At 43.9% G+C, this 7,499-nt stretch overlaps 1 pseudogene; it reads right to left on the reverse strand.

Moving 5' to 3' along the window:
• Window positions 1–260: 260 nt before the first annotated feature.
• On the reverse strand, window positions 261–2,820 carry LOC144285085 (ubiquitin carboxyl-terminal hydrolase 17-like protein 6; annotated as a pseudogene).
• Between the last annotated feature and the right edge of the window lie 4,679 nt (window positions 2,821–7,499).

Genomic DNA, 7,499 nt, shown 5'->3' on the forward strand with positions numbered 1-7,499 from the left:
CCTCTTACGGAACTCTTGGCAAGACATGCACACAGGTTCCCTCACTCTTTACGACACAATAAACTGTATTGGTCAAAAGAAACACAATTCCCAGACATGAAAGAAACCCTGACACCTTAGATCTCTAATCTGTCTTAGGTACATGAAAATCTCCAAAAAAACCTGATTTCTTCTGCACAGATCCTATTGTCCCTTACTCTCCAGTAAGGGTGGCATGTCCAAGTTTGAATACAGAGTGAAAATAACATTATGATGTGATGTTACAACTGCACATCTACGGTCACACTCAGAGGCGTTTGCTGGTCATGCAATAATTTCCATTCTACAATGAACTTGTCAAACTCCTCTGTAAGAAATGCAATGATAACACAGAACACATATAACCTGACCTCAAAACGCTTTTGCTAGACTCATGAACTTGGCACTGTTTTCCAAGGTATCAACCCAGGTCCAAATTTGAATTTGAACTGGTCTGAAATCCAGAGTCCACTTCTTCTGGGTCAAGAGATGCCAAGAGCAGACGGTAGCAAAATAGTCATAAAAAGTTATGTTCAGTGGGAGGCTGGGCATTTCCCTTTGGAATAAGAGTCCTTGTTAGTTTGCTTCTCTTCAGTCTTAATGTGGGAGAGAGTGAAGGGAACATAATAAAATCACTGTGGTTCAATCAGGTCTGGATGCAGTTATCGCCGGAAAATAAGCACTTAATTTCCATCTCACAATTTCCAAGCAATGACCAAGACACATCGCTAGCAAGACCCAATACATTCTTATGTTCAGAGAAATATTCTTTCAATATAAATAGAAGAAAAGAATTCGGAAGTGGGGAGCATGACGAGAGGGTCAAACATACTGACTTCAACCCCAGGTCCTCTGCATCATATCCACTGTCAACCCTGACTGCTCACTGCCTCTCAACTGCAAGTGGCCCCCACTCTCCCCAAGGCTGAAGGACCGGCATGTTCCTGGATAGACCCCATATGAAATCCACACTATCCCAATAAAAGATCATGACAATGAACCAGGTTTAAATATCAGTGTCCTCAAGTTTCAGTTGAAGGCCTTATCCCATGAACACACCAGATAGATGGTTCTTCCATACATACAGAACACACACTTCACACAACACAAAATATTTCCAGTAGGGACTGTGTTCGGGTTTGGAGTGAGTGAGTGACGCTGTGTGTGTGGGTGTGTGCGCCCATGTGCACCAAAGTTAGGAGACACATCCCTGGACTGCTTCCCCAGAACTCTGTCCCTTCTTGCTCATCCTCTTGGTAGGTCTGGCTCTCCCTGGCACACGCGGGACTTTGGCCACGTCCCCGGCCACCTGAGGTGGGAGCATCCCAGCTGCAGTGGTGAACAGGTCGATAGTCTGCTGAGGATGATTCTTCGGCATCTCAGGTCTGTATTTGGAGTGGTGAAGGATGACTGCGTTCGCAGGAAGAGCAATTTCTCTTCTCCTGACATTGAGTTCAGGCTTAGGGCGGTTGCATTCTTGGAGGCATCTCCACTGGTCTAATGTCATTTGTTGTCTGGAGGTCTCTTCCCCACGCTCCTCCAACTCAGGATGGTTCACGGAGGGATCGGTTGCCGGCTCTCCTGAGGCCTCACCCACCACCGTGGGGTCTGCCTCGGGAGATGCGAGTCCTCCCTCCTCGACTGACTCCCTCCCAAGGTCTCTCTCCAGATCAGTCTTCTGCATATAAAAGAGGACATAGGCAGGTTGGCGCAGCGCACAAATCACATCACAGGCGCTGACCTTAGCATCATCCATTTTATACCACTGGCCATTTCCTGCCTTTACAAAACAGAAGTAATGTCCGCTGTGGCAACTCCTCCCAGCGTGCACCAGCACGGCATAGAGCACATAAACCAAGGGTCCTGCCCTCTGCTCAGACAGGTAGTGTTGCATGTCAAGGCGCTCAGGATATTGCACCTCCTTAGTCATTTTGTTGCCTGTCAAGTCTGAGAATCGTCTCAAGACCAGGATGAGGACCTTCGGGGAAGTGTGCAAAGTCTACACCTTGGACGCAGGCACCTTCTCCAGACACTTACTACATGGTAGGCATTTTCACCTTCCAGCAGTTCGGGCTTCATCAACTGCTCCAAAGTTTGGCTGACGCTGTGAGCAGCCGCGATGTCCAGGCTGATGTCCAGGTAAGGTTCCAGAGTGCTCGAAATGCCTTGGCAGTGGAGACACTGGATTTGAGACCTCCAGTACCCTCCAAAGAGTTGCTGGATGAGGGTGCTGTCCTGAGGACACTCAGGGTCTGAGAGCTTGTCCTCAGGCAAGCATGCTTGCTGCATTGCATCCAGAATGAACATGAGATACTCATGGGCATCTTCCTGCTTGTGTCTGTGGAAGGCGGCGAGCAGGAGTGGCAGGGGCCGGAGCACACGTCCAGGATGGCAGAGAACCCGCGTCAGGTGAGCCTGCAGAGTACACAGCATGCAGGATGTCTGCTTCCTACAGGTGGTCCCGTGCTGCTGGGACAGCATGTAGCTGGCGAGGGGCTCTGTGTAGGTCAGACACTGTAGGGTCGCATTCACATAGCAAGTGTTGCCCATGTTCTGAAGCCCGGCTCCCACCTGGGAAAGGCTCTTCCAACTCAGAGGCGTCTTAGTGGGAGGCAGCCCTGCTGATGCGGGAGCCAACGGGTTAGTCAGGGAGGAGAGCGTCTTTGATGCAGGGGATGCCCTCTCGGGCACAGAGGGTCTTCCGAGGACTTCAGCACCGCCTCTCCTTGACCAGCATAACTGGGGTTTGGGAGGGGCGCTGAACTGAGGCTCCTCTGAGGGGTGGAGGTGGGCAGCCTCCATGTCTGCAGAAACAGTGTCCACGAGATACATTCAACCAGGAGCTTTGGGTTGCAAAGGGATGCTCCTCTCACTGTGCCAGTTTCCAAATGTCAGATAGTGACCCTCACCTCCACCTTTCATGGCTTTTGGGCCCTGGGATAAGGCACAAAGTCCTCTAATCCACTCTAATTGCTTGATTGGATTACGGGATTTGGGTGTGGTCCCTCCCTGACAGAGACCATTCAGGTCAGCCCAGCTCCTAATCTTGCCTCCCACAACAGACAGCACCTTCAGATCTTTCTCAACCTCCCTAACTGCCCCTACCTATGTCTAACAGACTTTCTTCAGTGTTTCTATGTTCAGTGGAAATCTTAATGAGTGTCCTTTTTCTTTTTGAGTAACCTCAAGGGAGCCAAGGAGAGTTAGACATTAGTGCTCTAAGACAGGGAAGATCATTCTCCCAAAAGAGCTCAGGTATCACATAGGAACACCTTATCCTCACCAGCCAGAATGTTTGTAGCTGTAACCAATTATTTGGGAATATGGTGTCCATGCTTTGCTTCTACACCTTCATCTCTGTCTACTATGAATCCAATATACAAAGATGATGAAGGTCTTAATGAATATCATTGTCTGTCTAGGTGTGTCTCGGGTCTACAACAAGTGAAATCCTCTGGATGGTTTTATGCTTTTGGGAAACATTCCTTTAAAGCTCCTTTCTGACAGGTCTATATCTTAAATCCAGTGTTATTATGCCTAATTTTAATTTTTCCTCAGGTAATTCTACACCAATATTCTTTATATACTTTTGACTTAATTGGAGTATGTCGTAGGCTTGCACCTTTTTTACACATTATGGTTTTGGCAGTTGTAGATGCAGGGAGGTAGGCAAGGGGTTAGCTCGTGGTTTGGAAGTGTCATTATGGCTTATTCTGTTTACAGAATTGGTAGTCTCTGCCGAAAGATTTTTGATTCGACAAGACAATTAATTCCTACTGTGACCATGACCATTTCCAGTTTATGAATTTGAATAAGCCTTAGGAAAGGTGAAAACCTAAGTCCATTTGTCTTCTTTACTAAACAGAGGCCAAGAGAAATTTTGCAAGGCCTTGGTCAGTGACTGGGCTGCACAAGCCCTGGGGCCCTGCTGAATACTTGATGTTCACTTGTCGTCCCTGGACACTGAGAGAATAAAAGTGTCATCTCTTATGCCACCATGTTTTAGGATATTTATTCTGAAACCATGGAGTCTAAAAAAATTTTTGTGTAGGATGCTCTTTATGATATCTCCGTGTTTAACTGAAAGTTTTAATTGACAAAATGAATATTACATCATGAATATCGTCAAACTATGACCCCATTTTTATTGCCATTAGCTCTAAATTGAGCAACCATACAGAGACATGGGGCCTAGGAATGATGTCTTTTGCTGAGTCTCCTCGTGTTGTCCAGAGATCCCATTACTCATTGTTTGACATGAGAAATAACTGTTTGGGAAGGTTTAACAATCCCTCTCTTTCTATAATCTGCTTAAACAAAGCCAGGCACATCCTCTGTGCCTGAGAAAGTACAATATTATTATTGTCTGCTTATCATTGTTTTTTTAATCATCATTCTCATTCTTATTATCTGCCTCAATTAAGTATTTAAACACCTTATGAGTATTCCATGTCAGTTGATTGGCTAGATGCCTGATGAACTTCAGTAGTCTGTTACAATATCCCCAGTTCAACTTTGGACTCTATTAAAAATTTCCTCTTACTTTGAGCAGAAATCTAAGGCTGTGCAATTCCTTTCTGTTGGTCTGAGTCCTAACTGGGGTAGAACAGGTTCAGTGTTTCTTCAGCATGGCATTATCTCAGGTATACGACAGCAATATGTGTTCTTTCTCCTCCTCAAAGCTGTATTTTCCAAGAACAAGTTCCCTTTGGGAGTGACTGCCAGTTCTTTGTATTATTTCTCTTGAGAACATCTGTCACCAAAAACTTTTTTCAATCATTTATCTCAAAATACCTTTACTCTCTTCAGCTTAATCTTTGTTCTAAAGAAAAACTCGTTGTCCACATCACCCTGAATTCCAGAATTAAACCCATTATTCATTGATATTTCTTACAGAATGGATCAGCCTCAGGTTTCTTTTATCTTTGCACCTAAAATCTTGAAACTCCACAGCCACATGGCTGTGGTCTATCGTTGCATGTGGCCTATCGTTGACCTGCCTACAGTATAAACAGCACCATCTTTACCTTTTGTTATATATCTGAAACTATTAATTTGGAGACATGAAAACAATCACACATTGGGAAGGAATGTTATTGAAATTAGAAAGTAGACTGCCTCCATCCCAGGAAGACATACTCTGCTTCTAGATATCCTAGAAATGACTATGGCAGAAGGAATTGAATACCCAGTAGGGACACTGTGTAAGTTGTGCAGGGAATCTGAGCTCCCATACAGCTGCTCACGTGACATGTGCTTTTTCTTTTTTTTTAATTTATTTTTTATTGGTGTTCAATTTACTAACATACAGAATAACCCCCAATGCCGTCACCCATTCACTCCCACCCCCCACCCTCCTCACCTTCTACCACCCCTAGTTCGTTTCCCAGAGTTAGCAGTCTTTACGTTCTGTCTCCCTTTCTGATATTTCCCACACATTTCTTCTCCCTTCCCTTATATTCCCTTTCACTATTATTTATATTCCCCAAATGAATGAGAACATATAATGTTTGTCCTTCTCCGATTGACTTACTTCACTCAGCATAATACCCTCCAGTTCCATCCACGTTGAAGCAAATGGTGGGTATTTGTCATTTCTAATAGCTGAGTAATATTCCATTGTATACATAAACCACATCTTCTTTAGCCATTCATCATTCGTTGGACACCGAGGCTCCTTCCACAGTTTGGCTATCGTGGCCATTGCTGCTATAAACATCGGGGTGCAGGTGTCCCGGCGTTTCATTGCATTTGTATCTTTGGGGTAAATCCCCAACAGTGCAATTGCTGGGTCGTAGGGCAGGTCTATTTTTAACTGTTTGAGGAACCTCCACACAGTTTTCCAGAGTGGCTGCACCAGTTCACATTCCCACCAACAGTGTAAGAGGGTTCCCTTTTCTCTGCATCCTCTCCAACATTTGTTGTTTCCTGCCTTGTTAATTTGCCCCATTCTCACTGGTGTGAGGTGGTATCTCATTGTGGTTTTGATTTGTATTTCCCTGATGGCAAGTGATGCAGAGCATTTTCTCATATGCATGTTGGCCATGTCTATGTCTTCCTCTGTGAGATTTCTCTTCATGACTTTTGCCCATTTCATGATTGCATTGTTTGTTTCTTTGGTGTTGAGTTTAATAAGTTCTTTAGAGATCTTGGAAACTAGCCCTTTATCTGATATGTCATTTGCAAATATCTTCTCCCATTCTGTAGGTTGTCTTTGAGTTTTGTTGACTGTATCCTTTGCTGTGCAAAAGCTTCTTATCTTGATGAAGTCCCAATAGTTCATTTTTGCTTTTGTTTCTTTTGCCTTCGTGGATGTATCTTGCAAGAAGTTACTATGGCCGAGTTCAAAAAGGGTGTTGCCTGTGTTCTTCTCTAGGATTTTGATGGAATCTTGTCTCACATTTAGATCTTTCATCCATTTTGAATTTATCTTTGTGTATGGTGAAAGGGAGTGGTCTAGTTTCATTCTTCTGCATGTGGATGTCCAATTTTCCCAGCACCATTTATTGAAGAGACTGTCTTTCTTCCAATGGATAGTCTTTCCTCCTTTATCGAATATTAGTTGACCATAAAGTTCTGGGTCCACTTCTGGATTCTCTATTTTGTTCCACTGATCTATGTGTCTGTTTTTGTGCCAGTACCACACCGTCTTGATGACCACAGCGTTGTAGTACAACCAAAAAATCTGGCATTGTGATGCCCCCAGATATGGTTTTCTTTTTTAAAATTCCCCTGGCTATTCGGTGTCTTTTCTGCTTCCACACAAATCTTAAAATAATTTGTTCTAACTCTGAAGAAAGGCCATGGTATTTTGATAGGGATTGCATTAAACATGTATATTGCCCTGGGTAACATTGACATTTTCACAATATTAATTCTGCCACTCCATGAGCATGGAATATTTTTCCATCTCTTTGTGTCTTCCTCAATTTCTTTCAGAAGTGTTCTATGGTTTTGAGGGTATAGATCCTTTACATCTTTGGTTAGGTTTATTTCTAGGTATTTTATGCTTTTGGGTGCAATTGTAAATGGGATTGACTCCTTAATTTCTCTTTCTTCAGTCTCATTGTTAGTGTATAGAAATGCCACTGATTTCTGGGCATTGATTTTGTATCCTGCCACGCTACCGAATTGCTGTATGAGTTCTAGCAATCTTGGGGTGGAGACTTTTGGGTTTTCTATGTAGAGTATCATGTCATCGGCGAAGAGGGAGAGTTTGACTTCTTCTTTGCCAATTTGAATGCCTTTAATGTCTTTTTGTTGTCTGATTGCTGAGGCTAGGACTTCCAGTACTATGTTGAATAGCACTGGTGAGAGTGGACATCCCTGTCTTGTTCCTGATCTTAGGGGAAAGGCTCCCAGTGCTTCCCCATTGAGAATGATATTTGCTGTGGGCTTTTCATAGATGGCTTTTAAGATGTCGAGGAATGTTCCCTCTATCCCTACACTCTGAAGAGTTTTAATCAGAAATGGATGCTGTA

This window comes from Canis aureus, chromosome 15 (genome assembly GCF_053574225.1).
Source record: "Canis aureus isolate CA01 chromosome 15, VMU_Caureus_v.1.0, whole genome shotgun sequence".
Taxonomy (NCBI): domain Eukaryota; kingdom Metazoa; phylum Chordata; class Mammalia; order Carnivora; family Canidae; genus Canis; species Canis aureus.